The sequence below is a fragment of the Cervus elaphus genome, chromosome 33 (genome assembly GCF_910594005.1).
Source record: "Cervus elaphus chromosome 33, mCerEla1.1, whole genome shotgun sequence".
Taxonomy (NCBI): Eukaryota; Metazoa; Chordata; class Mammalia; order Artiodactyla; family Cervidae; genus Cervus; species Cervus elaphus.
This window is the reverse complement of record NC_057847.1, coordinates 44,307,895-44,326,149: the sequence shown is the minus strand read 5'-3', so window position 1 is coordinate 44,326,149 and position 18,255 is coordinate 44,307,895. Positions and strand designations below refer to the sequence as shown.

General features: G+C 38.0%; 1 protein-coding gene across 3 annotated transcripts in view; it reads left to right on the top strand.

The window, feature by feature from the left end:
* GALNT13 (polypeptide N-acetylgalactosaminyltransferase 13) overlaps positions 1 to 18,255 on the top strand; it is a 602,015-nt gene that overhangs the window by 336,177 nt on the left and 247,583 nt on the right. The gene's annotated exons all lie outside the window — the stretch shown is intronic.

The following is an 18,255-nucleotide window of genomic DNA, read 5'->3' as shown; positions in this document are numbered from 1 at the left end:
CAAGAAATAAAAATTTAGATATGGTATTTATAAATATACAAGTACCACTAAGAGTAACTAAAACTGTATTGTTAAGAGGAGCGTGATATAAAGGAACTAAATATTATCCTATTATAGATGAATTTCAATGTTTAATGTTAAATAATCCAATAAAAATAAGCATATTTATTCATTAAAAAATAATAGTTTATTGTTTGCAGTTATGGAGTGATAACAATAGAAAGGGCCTCTAAGTGTACACATATGAGGAGCTTGACATAGAGTGGGAAGTCTAATCAGGAGATTGCAACTTTTAATTATAAGTTCCTCTATAATTTCTTTAACATTTGCATATATTAATTTTATTAATAAAATAATTTTGTTAGGTTTAGAACAGTGATTTTGTTCTGCCACTTGTGACTCTCTTAAATATGTGTTATATCTAAATTTTTATATTTTTGTTAATGGAATAATGTACTATTATAAGATCATTGTAATGTATGAAATATAAAGGAAAAGGGGAAGTGTTTTCACTCTAAGAAATAGGATAAAATACACTATAAGAAGTGTTTTTAGGTTTAGTATATTTGAAATAGATTCAACCTAGCATTTAGGAAAGATTTTAAATTGTTCTATGCTTCCTTTATAATCAAACACAGGCACAGTGTGTGTATATTAAACTTCAGGAAGCTTCAGATTTAGTAATTTTTCTTTCCTTAATACTTTTTCTAATATCACAATGGTTTACTTAATTTGATTTTTAACTTTTATATAATTTAAGTCAAAGTAGTTAGACAATTTTACAGTTGTTCAACAGCAGAAGCTAAACAAGGTATGTCTGAGTGAAGTAAGTTTTGCTTATTTATTTATTAGTGTAAAAATAATAAAATAATCAGCCTTATAATGTTGCCATAAAATTTGATAAGGAACATAAAACCAGAGATTGTAATACTGTTTGAATTCAGAGACTGCAATTTTTTTTTTTAATCTCATTTTGGAATGTGTCTCTTTTGGATTCCAAACAAGATATTTTGACCCTAGGTAAAAAATCTTTCATCTGATCTCTGTCTTGAGTTTTCTAAGACTTGTCATAATCAAGACTTGGACTGAAAGCATAAAACATTATTCAGATATGCATTATGTCCTTAATCTTGTAATTGAAGAGCAAGAATCCTAGAAAAGTGCAGAATTGCTGTATTCCACATAGACTCCTCAGAAATTGTATCTTCAGCATATGTAAAATTTTTCCCACCAGCAAGACAATTTTGGTCAAAGGTGGTAAGGGATTAACTCCAAAAAACTTAAATATTTAGGCATTAAAGTTTCTATAAATCATTGTCCTTAAAACTTTTAGGAATCAGTATGTTTTCAGTGAGTATCAAATTAATATGACCTTGCATACTGAAGTCATTTCTCTAGGTATTATTAAACTTATGCATGAAGAAGATTTTTTCTTACCTCTGTGCTGGGTTATAGTTGCAACATGCAGGATCTTTAGTTGCAGCATGCAAACTCTTAGTGATATGTGACATATAGTTCCTTGACCAGGAATCAAATCCAGGCCATATTGGGTGGTATGAAGGTCCGTCTAGTCAAGGCTATAGTTTTTCCAGTGATCATGTATGGATGTGAGAGTTGGACTATAAAGAAAGCTGAGTGCCAGAGAATTGATGCTTTTGAACTGTGGTGTTGGAGACGACTCTTGAGAGTCCCTTGGACTGCAAGGAGATCCAACCAGTCCATCCTAAAGGAAATCAGTCCTGGGTGTTCATTGGAAGGACTGATATTGAAGCTGAAACTCCAATACTTTGGCCACCTGATGTGAAGAGCTGACTCATTGGGAAAGACTCTGATGCTGGGAAAGATTGAGGGCAGGAGGAGAAGGGGACGACAGAGGATGAGATGGTTGGATGGCATCGACTCGATGGACATGGGTTTGGGTGGACTCTGGGAGTTGGTGATGGACAGGGAGGCCTGGCGTGCTGTGGTTCACGGGGTCTCAAAGATTCGGACATGACTGAGCAACTGAACTGATGTGTAAATAATATGTGTTGTATTAGTTCTTGAGAGCTATTATCAAGTTCAGCTGCCTAACTGAAGGAAACATGGTCAGCTTATGAGGAATTGTCATAGGTATTAATAATTTAATTGTTCAGTGATGAAATTATAGTAACAGTAATTAATAAAGACAATAGAAAGTCTTGCATAAATGTATATTGATGGCAGTGTGGGAGAATAATTCTCTCTAGTGCACTTTGAAACCCTGGCATGTCATAGAAGCTTTGTCTCCTTTGTTAATATTGCTTCTATGACAGAAAGTCAATTTAGGAAAGAAGTTCTAAGACCAATGCATCTGTTACCTGCTTTGTGAAGCATGGCATTGAAAACTCTCATACCTATTAGCTCATAATGAGAAGACATTCCTGGTGATAGCACACATGTATATCATCAGCCTCTGACTTTATTTGGAGTGACATGGGATGGTCCCCTCAAATAACTGTCCCAAATGAGCTTACATAATTTTGCCACTTAAACATAGAGATAAACAAAACCATAAGTCATAAAATGTTGTTCTTTAGATCACATTTTTTTAAAGCATCCTTCATTACCTGCTCCTTTTACAGATTTCCTTTATCTTCATTTGTGTTCTGATAACAGCAAGAGTCAATACTAAATGGCTTTTTGCCATAAGCCTGTGTACTTGAGAATTCTTTGCTTTTCACTTACAGAATTGGCTTCTAGTTGAGGAGGTATATGCAGAAAGATTGATTTGTCTGGCAGTGCTTTGGCTTTACCTGAGTTGTTGTTCAGTTGGATTGACTCATATAGATGGCCACTGGTGCTGTCCGTGATTCGCCCTTGACATCTCAAAGACTCTGAAGGATTCATCTAACTTTATTATTGCTGTTTGCAATTTATCTCTTGACAATCACATTTTCACAACTAAGCTGCATTGAGGAAAGTAACCTTTCGGCATTTATACTGCTGACTTCTTTCCCTGAGATTTAATTCAATCTAGAATGCTTTTATGAAGCACCTACTATACATCTGGCTGCAAGAAAAGCTGTTCTGTGTCTAGCAGGGAAGAAAGATAGATAACTACATGCCAAAAAAAATGTGCAGAAACATATAAAGTTTTAATGGAGTATCTATAGTGGAGAAAATGAAAACTTGACTTTTTCAGTGGAAGAGGTTTGATTGGGGTAGTCAAAGAAACCCTAGTAACATAATATTTGAACTAGACTTTGAAGCATGCATGTATTTTAACTGCATATAGTAAGTATTGCATGTCCCCTGATTAAAGATCTTTATTTCCAGGGAACACAACATCTCTGAATGTCCTTGAAAACACAATTCTGCTTTTGGATTAACATAATGAATGGAAGCAGCGATTTTTAAGTACAGATACTACAGGTGAATTCTTCACAGACTAGGATGAGGGCTAACAGGATCCTCTCTCTTCAACCGTGGTCAAGAAAACCCAGAGTGACTTAAAACCATATGATAAAGTAATAAATTATTGGCCTGAGAGAATTTAGGAGTTTTATTGGCTTTCTGATATCCAATAACAAGGTCCAAGCTTCCGTCACTGAAATATTTACTAATCTCATATTTGTATCCATCTTTCCCCACCATGACATTCTAAATAAAGAGTTTCTTTATTTCCGTTTAGAATCTAGACTCTTGATATTCCAAATAGGCTAAAACTATATTCCTTAGCACTTCAGGATATATATTAATAATCCTAACTGACCACTGTGAGTGATTTCAGCCTCACCAGGCATCAGGTTTACCCAGGGAAATTTTTTTTTTTTAATTCAGAACCTTGAGCCTAACATTGAATATTTTGCTGTAGTGGGTCTGGGGAAGAAAAATAAAATAAGGAGTTTGAATCACCTAATTACATATTCAAGTTGGCAGCCTGGAAACCATTGATTTAGATTTTGTATACTAGTGGGTGAAATATGCCTTTCTTACATTTTCTAGTCTGTGCTTTTGTTTTCAGGGGCTGTGATTAGCTCCCAAACAAAAATATCTCAGCACTTAAAAACTTACTGCATCCTAGTTAGGGGTGAGGAGATACTTCATAATGAAATTCTTCATGAGTACTCAGAACCAGTCAGCCATTTTTGCCTTGAGCAGCCCTGGCAGAAGTTGATGGAGGAGTAATGTGAATATTTTGTATTCCTCCTTATTCACTTCCAATTCTATTTTCCTGTTAACATCTGGATGATTAATAACTTATTAATATTCTGCCTTCAGTTCAGTTCAGTCACTCAGTCGTGTCTGACTCTTTGCGACCCCATGAATCGCAGCACGCCAGGCCTCCCTGTCCATCACAAACTCCCGGAGTTTACTCAAACTCATGTCCATCAAGTCAGTGATACCATCCAGCCGTTTCATCCTCTGTCATCCCCTTCTCCTCCTGCCCTCAATCTTTCCCAGCACCAGGGTCTTTTCCAATGAGTCAACTCTTCGCATGAGGTGGCCAAAGTATTGGAGTTTGAGCTTCAACATCAGTCCTTCCAATGAACACCCAGGACTGATCTCCTTTAGGATGGACTGGTTGTAGGAAGCTCTTAATTTATCGAGGTTGAACACCTTGCTGTCAAACTATCAGGATTGGCATCCCCAGTTGTAACTGAACTGTCTTTTCTGTGATATGTCTCATGTCACATTTCTGTATTTTTAATATTGGTTTTCTTTTGCTTCAGAACCACCTCCAAGTCATGTAATTTCTTTCAAAGTCATTTACACTAGAAACCTGAAGCTCACCCTAATTCCTAAATCCTAGAGGACCTGCTTCATCTTTTCTCCTCCAGTCTTCCCTGTGTGAGTGAGTGACAACACCTTCAACCCAGTGCTTTGGAGAAAACTCAAGGAGTTGTTCTGGATATATCCCTTTCAGTTCTAGCCCACCCTCATTTTCAGCTCTCCAAAACCCTTATTCTTCTGACTCTGTAATTCATCCTGAGTCAATCCTCTTGTCTCTCCTAGGCAGTCAACTTACATCATTGCCATTGCTGAGTTATCTCCATTCCTTTATCCATGGAGTAGCAAGAGGGGACTTCATAGAAAATATGTATACTAATGTCATTACTCAGTAACAATTTCCTAGTAGATTCTAATTGCGTTAATTGAAACGAAAAATCATTACCTAGTAGATAATCGTCAATATGACTTATGCCCACCTCTTTTACCATATGTACCACATTCCCACAAGCTCACTAAGATCAGGCACACAGGTCATAATACTGTTCTTTGGACACTGAAGTTCATACGCTCTGGACCACTGACCTTTTATCCTCTGAAGTACTTAACTCCTGACTGACTCCTTGTTAATCAAGTCTCAGTTCACAGAGCAACAACTACAGTCAGATAGCTTCACTAATTAGCCTAACTAATACATTCTGTCTCAATACTTTATCTCATCTAATTGATTCATGGAACTTTATTCTATACTTAATCAAAATTTTCTCCCAGTGAAATACAAGATTTTGTCTGTTCCATTATTACCATATCTCTCACCCTGGAAAAATGTCATATATGTTGTAAATATGTAATAAATATTATTTGGATACATGAATAAATACATTTCAGTGAATGACAACTTGAATCCTAGACTTTTTTCCCCATTCTATAATCTCCTGAATTATGAGAGGACTTTGGTATATTTTCTTTTTTAAGCATCCAATTATTAATATTCTACAATTCTCCTTTCCCCAGCTTTGTTGTTTGGTTGCTTAGTCGTGTCCAACTCTTTGGACCCCATGGACTGCAGCACACCTGGCTTCCCTGTCCTTCAACATCTCCTAGAGTTTGCTCAAACTCCACTGAGTCAGTGATGCCATCCAATCATCTTATCCTCTGTTGCCCACTTCTCCTCCTGCCTTCAATCTTTCCCAGCATCTTGGTCTTTTCCATTGAGTTGGCTCTTCACATCTGGAGGCTAAAGTATTAGGGCTTCAGTATCAGTCCTTCAAATGAATATTTAGGATTAATTTCATTTAGGATTGACTGGTTTGATCTCCTTGCAGTACGAGGGACTCTCAAGAGTCTTCTCCAGCAATACAGTTCAAAAGCATCAATTCTTCAGCACTCAGCCTTCTTTATGGTCCAACTCTCACATCCAAATAACTTCTGGAAAAGCCATAGCTTTGACTAGATGGACTTTTTTGGCAAAGTAATGTCTCTGCTTTTTAATACGCTATCTAGGTTGGTCATAACTTTTCATCCAAGGAGCAAGCATCTTAATTTCATGGCTGCAGTCACTGTCCACAGTGATTTTGGAGTCCAAGAAAAAAATCTGCCACTGTTTTCATTGTTTTCCCATCTATTTGCCATGGAGTGGTTGAACCAGATGCCATGACCTTTGTTTTTTGAATGTTGAGTTTTAAGCCAGCTTTTTCAGTCTCCTCTTTCATCCTCATCAAGAGGCTCTTTAGTTCTTCTTTGCTTTCTGTCATAAGGGTGGTGTCATCTGCATATCTGATGTTATTGATGCTTCTCCCGGGAATCTTGACTCCAGCTTGTGCTTCATGTAGCCCAGCATTTCGCATTATGCACTCTGCCTGTAAGTTAAATAAGCAGGGTGACAATATATAGCCTTGATATACTTCCTTCCCAGTTCTGAACCACTTATTATTCCATGTCCAATTCTAACTGTTGCTTCTTGGCGTGCATACAGGTTTCTCAGGAGGCAGGTAAGGTGGTCTGGTAGTCCCATCTCTTTAAGAGTTTTTCACAATTGGTTATGATCCACATCATCAAAGTGGAGAAAGGAATGGAAACCCACTCCAGTATTCTTGCCTGGAGAATTCCATGGACAGAGGAGCCTGGTGGGCTAAAGTTCATGGGCTTGCAAAGAGTCAGACACAACTAAAGCAACTTAGCACACACACATGCATATAGTCAAAGGTCCATTTTGGTTACTCTGCAATTCATCTTACACAAAATTGCCAAAGTTAAATTTCTAAACCAGTAAGATGATAATCTTTTACGATTCCCCAAATCCATAAGATAAAGTCAAAAGTCCTGAGCAGGATCTAAAGGCATTTTATATATTTCTACCTTCATTTTCTACTACTTCCTTCTTGTGAACCTACTATCCAATCTCATAAAACTATGTATAGTCTCAGATATTCCATTTTTCTACCCATGATTTTGCCCATGTGAGTATATTATTTCTATGAAGGTTCACCTCATATCAGTTCTCCCCTCTTCATGGGCAGTTAGTGATTGTACAAGTCTCTATATTAGCATTTATTGTGCCATATGGTAATTAACTCTATGTGCTGTTCTAGTCCTGGAAAGTAACATAGTGATCAGCATATATTCCAAATGTGGAAATTGAGTAAGGGATGGATAAATGGATGGATTGATGGATGGATGGATGATTGGAAGGAAAATAGCTTCCTACTAATCCAAAAGCATCATGTGGACAGAATTCTTTTTAAAATCATCTGAATTTTGCCTTGACGCAGCCTTTTGTGCTAAGCTCTTTGTGCTAAGGGCTTAACACTATTAATCAAACTTTGTGTTAGTTGATGGAACTCCCAGGTGGCTCAGTGGGTAAAGAACCTGCCTACAATGCAGGAGACACTGGAGATAAGGGTTCAATTCCTGCGTTGGGAAGATCTCCTGGAGGAGGACAAGGCAAACCACTCCAGAGAATAGCCTAGAGAATCCCATGGAAAGAAGAGCCTGGCAGGCTACAGTCTATAGGTTGCGAAGAGTCGGACACAACTGAAGTGACTGAGCATAGCACCATTTGATATAGGAGGGATTAATCAGAAAAACTATTTCCTTAGTTCAGACGTCACACATCATAATAAACACTGCAAAACTGGAAAATCTTTTACTTTGTTCTAGAAATGAAACAACAAAACTGAGAGTATTTGCTTCTAGGTTGTTAACTTAATAATATTAAATGAGAAAACTCTTTATGTTTCTTAAGAATTGTCTAAGCTGTGTTGCTTTCTATGATGTCAATCAGTTTTAAAAGCACATGGTGCTCTGCTTTAAATTTATCCCATATGCTTTTGTTTAATACTGGATTTATGTAACTGTTTTACTGCACAGTATTGAATTGATATCCTTTGCACAGGTACCAGTAAGTCACACACTGAAATGTTAATAACTTGGACATATTGAGTTGCATAAGTTATACAATTAAAATCAGTTCATCTATTTTTTCTTTGATTTGGCAACTAGAAAATTTAGAATTACATGTATGACTTGTATTTTATTACAACTGTAGTTCTTTTTTCCAAAATCTCTGTTATTTGTTAACAACTGTCATTTCTGACTCACACAATGTTTATCTCCATGATGCTACTCTCTTTCTAGGAGTTCCTCTTTTCATCATATTTTCTTTTGTCAGTATTAAATAGTTAAATCAGATGAGTGTCTCTCTATATCATCAACTCTCCCAAGTCATAATAATTAAGTGACTCAGTTTCATTTTTACCTCCACCACCTGAAAAATCTAGAGATTATTTATTTCAAAATTTTAGATTATGCTCCACTTTAGTATCAGAAAAAATATAGCTTTAGTTTTTTTATTTAAATTTCATTCAGATTCATTTGTAAATATTTGACTTGCATTATGTTCTATGTATAAGATCAGCCTTACATCGTTTGAGACATTTATGATTTTTACATTTACTGTTTGTTTGTAGAAAGGCAAGTTCAGTTTTTGAACATTTTTATCTGCTTTTCTTTTATTCAGCTGAATGAAATTTATATTTCTAAATAGGTCTGCTTATTCAGGCATAAACATATACCTACAAAACATCCTAATATTAGGGTCACGTTTGTCTTGGCATATGATAGGAGGTGGACTTTGGTATTAAGGAGTAAGCATAGGTCAAGAGGAAAGAGACTGCATCACCAGGTAGAATCAGCCACTGGGTTGTATGTATCAAATTTGTTCATCTTCCTCACCTCTGATACCATGTCTTATTTTAGGACTTTCTTATCTGTACTTGGATGACTTAAAAAATCTAATCACTGTCCTTTCCTTCAATACTCACTCCATCAAATTTTCTAATTCCACACAGTACAAGAGAGGTGATTAAATATTTATACTCTTAAAATACCACTTTTCTAAGTAAGAGCCCCTGTTAATCTTTGACTATGAGCTCATTAAGTGCAGAGATGAAGTCTAAACCCGTTGAGGGGACACTCATGGCTTCCATGTGGTTGAACTTGGCTGCTTCCCCAACCTTGTGTCTTGCTCACTACTCTCTGTGCTGTGCCAAGTTGCTTCAGGCATGTCCAACTCTGTGATCCCACGGACCACAACCTCCGGCCACCTCTGTCCATGGGATTCTCCAGGCAAGAATACTGGAGAGGGTTGCCACGCCTTCCTCCAGGGGATATTCCCTACCTAGGGATTGAACCCATATCTCCTGCAGCTCCTGTGTTGCAGGTGAACTCTTTACCACTGAGCCACAGGGGAAGCTCACTCTCTACTTCCTGGCATATTTTCTAGCGGCATCAGTTGCGTCTTCCTCTTTCTCATCTCCATACTCGGGTCCTCTGTTTGCCATTGCTCAATTCTTTGGTGGTTCTCTCCTTAATAACGTGTTACTTTACCTATCATTTTCAAGCCAATTTTATTATGAATCTGTTTATTATAAATCACCCAACTTAAGTGTTATAGGGCTGAGATCTTGCCTTAATTTTTATGGCTAAGTTTCTTCATCAGAAAAACAAAGGGACTTCCCTGATGGTCCAGTGGTTAAGACACTGTGCTACCATGAAGGGGGCATGGGTTTGATCCCTGGTCGGGGAACTAAGATTCCCCATGACACGTGGTGTGGCACCCCTCCCCCCAAAAAAGCAAAATAAGAATGACACATTACTTTGTAGGAGGATTGTATGAGTTAATGCATGTACCTGGCGGATAGTCAGGGTTCACTGCGTTAGTTATGTTGAGCTTTTTATTGTCATCATTATAATTATCAGTAACAGTAGTAGTTTCCATTGTCACATCATTGACACATATTAGGCACTCAGTAAAGTGTGTAGACTGAATAATGTTAGGTAATCAACTTGATTGAGGAACCCAGGAATAAAGGACAGGAGGAGAACTGATTGAATTAAGAAAGACAGAATGATATAAAGAAAGATTGAGGCCAGAAAACTTCAGCTAAAACTAGTCATGCCTGCATCCTTGTCTGAACCTTAATCATTCAATTTGACTGTCCCCTAAGGAGTCATTTTTCGCATAGTCATTCATTATAAGTTCCCTCAGAGACCATAGTAAGTATTAGGTGATATTGGATAGGACTAAAGGAGCATATGTAGTGCTGAAATGAGACTTTTCAATGTACCCTCTATAGGAATACCCTGATTTACTTCCTACAGTTCAGTACTACTAATTTGACTGTTTTCTGCTTGAAAGTGAAAGTGAAAGTTGCTCAGTTGTATCTGCCTTTTTGCGTGTCCAACTCTATACAATCCATGGAATTCTCCAGGCCAGAATACTGGAGTAGGTAGTTGTTCCCTTTGCCAGGGGGTCTTCCCAACCCAGGAACCAAACCCAGGTCTCCTGCATTGTGGGAAGATTGTTTACCAGCTGAGCCACAAGGGAAGCCCAAGAATACTGGAGTGGGTAACCTATCCCTTCTCCAGGGGATCTTCCCAACCCAGGAATCAAACCAAGGCCTCCTGCATTGCAGGTGGATTCTTTACCAACTGAGCTACCAGGGAAGCCCCTTTCCTGCTTAAACAATAAATAAGGTAAATAAAGTAATTTTTAAAACAACCAAGAAAGGTGTTAGTAATTTTTACTAAATTTTCGATTAGATGAAAGAGAGTCTATATTAGTTTAGTTCCGTTCAGTTGCGCAGTCGTGTCTGACTCTTTGCAACCCCATGGACCACAGTACACCAACACCAGGCCTCCCTGTCCATCACCAACTCCTGGAGTTTACTCAAACTTATATCCATTGAGTAGATGATGCTATCCAACCATCTCATCCTCTGTTGTCCCCTTCTCCTCCTGCCCTCAATCTTTCCCAGCACCAGGGACTTTTCCAATGAATCAGTTCTTCGCATCAGGTGGCCAAAGTATTTGAGTTTCAACATCAACATCAGTCCTTCCAATGAATATTCAGGACTGATTTCCTTTAGGATGGGCTGGTTTGATCTCCTCACAGTCCAAGGGATTCTCAAGCGTCTTCTCCAGTACCACAATTCAAAAGCATCAGTTCTTTGGCACTCAGCTTTCTTTATAGTCCAACTCTCACATCCATACATGACTACTGGAAAAACCATAGCCTTGATTAGGTGGACCTTTGTTGGCAAAGTAATGTCTCTGCTTTTAATATGCTGTCTAGGTTAGTCATAACTTTCCTTCCAAGGAGCAAGCACCTTTTAATTTCATGGCTGCAGCTGCCATCTGCAGTGATTTTGCAGCCCCCCAAAATAAAGTCTTTCACTGTTTCCACTGTTTCCCCATCTATTTGCCATGAATTGCTGAGACCGGATGCCGTGATCTTAGTTTTCTGAATGTTGAGCTTTAAGCCACCTTTTTCGCTCTCCTCTTTCACTTTCATCAAGAGGCTCTTTAGTTCTTCTTCACTTTCTACCATAGTCTATATTATGAGGTTTCTAAAAACAGCATTAATAACCAAAAGATCATTTCATAAAAAAGTTGTAAAACAAAAAATGGGTGCTGTGTGTGCTCATACATGTGTGCATGCTAAGTCACCTCAGTCATGTCGTACTCTTTGCAACCCTATGGAGTGTAGCCTGCCAGGCTCCTGTGTCCATAGAGTTCTCCAGGCAAGAATACTGGAGTGAATTGCCATGCCCCCCACCAGGGGATCCTCCTGACTCAGCTGATTGTTTAAGCTCAAACCCTCATCTCTTATGTCTCCTGCATTGGCAGGTGTGTTCTTTACCACTACCATCATCTGGGAAGCCTGCTAGTGTGCTCAATCCTGTCCAACTCTTTGTGACCCCATGGACTGCAGCCTGCCAGGCTCCTCTGTCCATGGAATTTCCCAGGCAAGAACACTGGAGTGGGTTATCACGCCCTACTCCAGGGGATCTTCCCGACCCAGGGATTGAATCCTTCATCTCCTGCATCAGCAGGCAGATTCCTTACCATTTGAGCCACCTGGGAAGCCCAAAATGAATTATTCCATATTATTTAATGACTAGATCTTTGTACTTCACACTCATGATATTATTCCATAAGAATGATATATTGACTTATAGGATGGACCTAGTTCCTGGGCTTTTGAGTATGTATTAGGATCTTCCCTGTTGTTCAGATGATAAAGAATCTGCTTGCAATGCAGGAGACCGGGGTTCAATCCCTGGGTCAGGAAGATCCTCTGGAGAAGGGAATGGCAGTCCACTCCAGTATTCTTGCCTGGAGAATCCCATGGACAAAGGAGCCTGATGGGTACAGTCTATGGAGTCACAAAGAGTCGGACATAACTGAGTAACTAACACTATCACTATGAGAAAAATAGAATTTAGTCTGAAAAATTAGTCTCTGTATTTATTGCTGTTGTTTAATTGCTAAATCATGTCTGACTCTTGAGAAGCCATGAACAGTAGCACGCCAGAATCCTCTGTCCATGGGATTTCCCAGGCAAGAATACTGAAATGGTTTGCTAGTTCCTCCTCCAGGGGGTGTTCCCATCCCAGGGATCAAACTTTTGTCTCCTCCATTGGCAGGCAAATTCTTTACCACTGAGCCAACAGGGAAACCCAATCTGTATATTCCTTTCTCATAAGATAAAGGTCAGTTCGGTTCAGTCGCTCAGTCATGTCTGACTCTTTGTGACCCCATGAATCGCAGCACGCCAGGCCTCCCTGTCCATCACCAACACCCGGAGTTTACTCAGACTCATGTCCATAGAGTTGGTGATGCCATCCAGCCATCTCATCCTCTGTCGTCCCCTTCTCCTCCTGCCCCCAATTCCCCCCAGCATCAGGGTCTTTTCAAATGAGTCAACTCTTCGCATGAGGTGGCCAAAGTATTGGAGTTTCAGCTTCAGCATCAGTCCTTCCAGTGAACACCCAGGACTGATCTCCTTTAGGACGGACTGGTTGGATCTCCTTGCAGTCCAGGGGACTCTCAAGAGTCTTCTCCAACACCACAGTTCAAAATCATCAATTCTTCAGTGCTCAGCTTTCTTTATAGTCCAACTCTCACATCCATACATGACCACTGGAAAAACCATAGCCTTGACTAGACGGACCTTTGTTGGCCATGTAATGTCTCTGCTTTTTAATATGCTGTCTAGGTTGATCATAACTTTCCTTCTGAGGAGTAAGCGTCTTTTTAATTTCATGGCTGCAGTCACCATCTGCAGTAATCTTGGAGCCAAAAAAAATAAAGTCTGACGTTGTTTCCACTGTTTCCCCATCTATTTGCCATGAAGTGATGGGACTAGATGCCATGATCTTAGTTTTCTGAATGTTGAGCTTTAAGCCACCTTTTTCACTCTCCTCTTTCACTTTCATCAAGAGGCTTTTTAGTTCCTCTTCATTTTCTGCCATAAGGGTGGTGTCATCCTCATATCTGAGGTTATTGATATTTCTTCCGGCAATCTTGATTATAGCTTGTGCTTCTTCCAGCTCAGCGTTTCTCATGATGTACTCTGCATATAAGTTAAAAATAGATAGCAGTATTGATTATATATTATTTCAAATTTAATGTTTAAAATTGTGTGTGAAATCTAAGAATACTGGATAATTTATTGATCATTTATTATGTTTTCATATTTAATATTTGCAATAATACAGGGCTAAGATTATGTTACCTGGAGACATGAAGTCCTAGAAACACAAGGTTCAACTTAGATCTGTTTGTCGCTGGAGTCTAATATTTGAAGCACTTCACTCTTTTAGTCACTTATGTGTGTGCATGTATGTATATGTAGCTTATTTAATATTCATTTCTAGAAGAGTTTTAGTCATACTTTAGATGAACATCATATATTTTTATTATGTCAAATGCCCTCAAGTGTCATAGCTCTTCATAATCACTTATCATAATTTGTCTTCATGATCCCTTTGAACCTCTGTATATTTTATATCCCATCTAAACACTGTTTATAATAAGATCCGTGGATGTGTTATATGCATTGAAATAAAAATTAGAAATTCTTTTTATTTCATTTAACTTGGCCTGTGTTGTGGTACCAGGGGTACCCATAATGATAGTACTTAGGAATTTGATGAGTACAGCCATATATCCCCTTTATATTTTTTGTAATACTCTAAAAATGCCGGTTAAGTCCATTCTAACCTGTCCTAATCCCAGATCAAAGAGTTAGAATCTTGGGAAGTTGAGGTATCAAAACAAAGATAGGAAGAACTATGATTTTCTGAAGGAAAAAAAAAAAAACTTTTATGAAAGTTCAGGGGAAAATTAATAAATGATAATAAATGGGGTTTCTGGATAAAATGAGAATACCCAAATCCTTCATAAAAGGCAATTTAATTAAATCTCAGGATACATGGGGCTCTGCTGTTATGGTTTTGTTGACCTATTTTTTGGTCACAAACCTCAAAGGAGGATTTAATGAAAGCTCAGATTCTTTTCTTCCAGGCAAAATGTATGTTTGCAAGTAAATACAACATTTTTTCATATTTCTGGGGATAAGACCCAAAGGATGGACCTTAGGTTAATAACTTCTGGCTAAATCTATAAATTAGGATTCACTTTACAGAAGTGCACTCAGCATCCACTCTTTCCTGCTAACGATTTTTTTCCTCCTAAGCCATAACCTTTTTTTTATGTTTACTGATTTAGCACTCATCTCCTTCCATCATTTATTAATACATAATGCTGATGCTAATCTCTCCAACTCTGCTAGAAAGTTTGTTTCCAGTGAAAAGTTACAAAAAATATCCAACCTTTCAAATGTCCTGCATGCCCAGGGCACTATTTGTACATTTTCTGAGTAATCACTGAAAGTTTCTTCAATTCCAGTTGTATTTCTGTATATCACTCATGACAAAATCAGTAAATTTAAACTTGTTGGAGGATATTATGTCAACTTTTTATCCTAATTTTTACATTAGAGTGATATGCAGTCTTTCTGTATTTTAACTTTCTGACATGTTTATATAAAAATTATAGATCATTGAACTCCTTGAATATGTGGGTCGTATATCTTAGCAATAGTGTTTATAGATTTTTTTCCTGTTTTATGTATTTTTCTCATATTTTATAAATATTTAGCTACTGGAAAATGTTCAGATTTGGTGACAAGTGCATTTTAAATGGTAACATTTTATTAATTTATAAGCTTACAGAATATATATGCCCAGGAATTTGCTAGATACTTGGAATACAGTATGATTGATCCAAAATAGACTGGGTCCCAGTGAGGTCTGTAATTTAGAAGATAGCTTGTAAATCATTAAGCCACTAAAGGGACCTGTAATTATATAGTTATTTATAATAAATGAAAATGAGAGAATGACAAGAGTGTTATGAGGTAAGATAATATATGAAAGGACTTATTTCACAAACATATTTTTGGGGTAATATATATTTATAACATTGGGGGAATTTATATATTTAAGCTGAGGATAGTAGAATGACTAGCTTCTGGCCAGGTGAAAAATGGAGAATAAAATTTGCGTTAAAGAGAAAAACCTGACTTGAAGCTGGAGCAATCCTGGCACATTTAAGGAAGTAAATTAAGGCTAATATGCATACATTATAAATTATTGGGAGAATGTCAGACAGTGTGATTTGAAATATAGGCCTGATCCATATTATTCAAGGCCTTGAGGGCCATGTTAAAAAGTTTGTATTTCATTATGTGTAATGAGGGCCATTTAATGGTTTCACACTGGTGAATTATATGATCATAATTCCATTTTAAAAATATTGGGTGAATGGTTTATGAAAAGTGGGTTGGAATTGGGCAAATACGGTGGCAAGTGTTGACTAAAACAATGTACAACATGAGAATTGTGAGTTAGTTTTATTTGAGGCAAAGTGAGGACTGCGGCCCAGGAGACAGTACCTCAGATAGCCCCGAGAGGCTGCTCCAAAGAGGCAGTGGGGTAAGGTCAATATGCAGATTTTGGTGAAGAGTTATGCAATCAAGCACTTAATTTACAAGAGGTTTTCTGCTAGTCACAAGGAGCTGATATCACCATGAAGGGATTTAGTGCTTTTCTAGATAGGAGGAGATATAAGGATTGGGAGCATGAAATCAGTTCCTGAAAACTACCAAACTATAAAGATCTGTTCTACCAGTTTCCCTGGAGCAAGAGCACTTCACTCTCCTCCCTGACTGCCTTCAGGGCATGTCGAAGGTCAACAGATGCAGCAGCACGGGGTCCAGTCTCCGCAGAGGCAGATAGCAAGTGCACCCAGCAAGTGCCAGTTTGTAGCTGACGCAGGGAAAGTGTTTAGGAGGCTATTTTTCTAGTACTGTTAAGTGAATTATGGTGGTTTGAACTAAGAAGGTATGGTGATGATAAGAGTAGATAGATTCAAGATATATTTAGGAAATATAGTTAACATACTGAAGATAAGAAGAGGCAGTATTAGAAATGACTTTTGGAAGTATTGCTGAGCTGGGTAGTGTATATATGTCAAAAGTTTCTGATTGGCTAATTCTGCAACCACCTGTGGAGAGAGAAATCAACAAAGAGAAAAATTGAACCCAGATGGAGGAGAGAGGGGGCTGCAACTTTCAGCCCCATCCCCTGACCTCCATGGAGGGAAGAGGGGCTAAAGATTGAGCTCAGTCACCACTGCTCAATGATTTAACAAATCATACCTGTGTAATAGATTCTCCATGGAAACCATAAAAACCCTAAAGGAGAGAGAGCTTCAGTGTTGGTCATCACATGGAGATGTGGGGAGAGCTGCACCCCTGGAGACAGCACGGAGGCTCCAGGCCCCTTCCTTCATACTTGCATGACTTTTATCCTGCTGCTCCTAAGTTATATTCTCATATAATGTACTAGTAATTCAGTAAGTGAACAGTTTCTCTGAGTTCTGTGAGCTGCTCTATAAAATTAACTACACCCACGGAGGAAGTTTTGTGAACACGTGATCTAAAGCAAATCAATCAGAAGCACAGATAACAACCTGAACTTGCCATTGGCCTCTGAGGTTGGGGGTAAGTAGTCTCATGGAACTGAGCCCTTAAATTGTGGGCTCTGACTCCCAACTCCAGGTAGCTAGTGTCAGAATTGAGTTAAACTGTAGGACATCCAGCTGTGTCCCAGGATTGCTTGATGTTTGAAAAACTATCCCACATTTGGTAATTAGAAGTGACAAAAGTGAAACTGAATTTTGAGAGTAGAGAAGACACCCTGGGGGGAACACTTTTCTTTACAATTTGATATTCAAGACTAGATTCAGAATGTGTCATCATTAGAAACTATTGCAGCTGAAGGTGTGACTGAAGGCTCTTCATTCTTACTAAAAACTTATTTATACTGCATATACTGTATAACATTAGAGAGACATTTTCTTATATGTTTTCATATTCATCATTTTCTAGGTATAAAAATTGATTGGATTTTGATTTCTTTTTATAAAATTCAAGAAGTCAGCAAAATAGAGTAGTCACTGTCCACACGAGGTTATCAAACAATTGGTTAGACCTAGTTGGAGTGTAATATTTTAAACCATGCTACAACCCTGCAAGTCTAATGGAATTAATTAGTTATACAGATGACAGTTTCTCCAGCCATTTATAAGGCCTGAATCCTTTCTATCACATTTTTTTATTCAATATAGCAACATACTAATTTTTAAAACTCAATTACAAGCTGTAGGACTTAATCCACCCTTTTTCAATAGGGTGCTTCCTAGACAGAGTTAATTTTGTTGGGGTAGAGATTTTACAAGTTATCTCACTAGAAGTTTTCCTATGATATAGAGACTTCCCTAGTGGCTCAGACGGTAAAGCGTCTGTCTACAATGTAGGAGACCTGGGTTCAATCCCTGGGTTGGGAAGATCTCCTGGAGAAGGAAATGGCAACCCACTCTAGTATTCTTGCCTGGAAAATCCCATGGACGGAGGAACCTGGTAGGCTACAGTCCATGGGGTCGCAAAGAGTCAGACACGACTGAGCAACTTCACTTTCACTTTCAATCAGAGTGTGCTCTAAGTGTAAATATAAACTGATCTTGAAAATAGTGCAATAAAGTTATATAAAATACCTCAATAATTTTTATTTTGATTATGTGTTGAAATGACTTTTTTTGACATAACAGTTTAAATAAAATATATTAAAACTAAAAAAAGTAGAATGTGGTTTT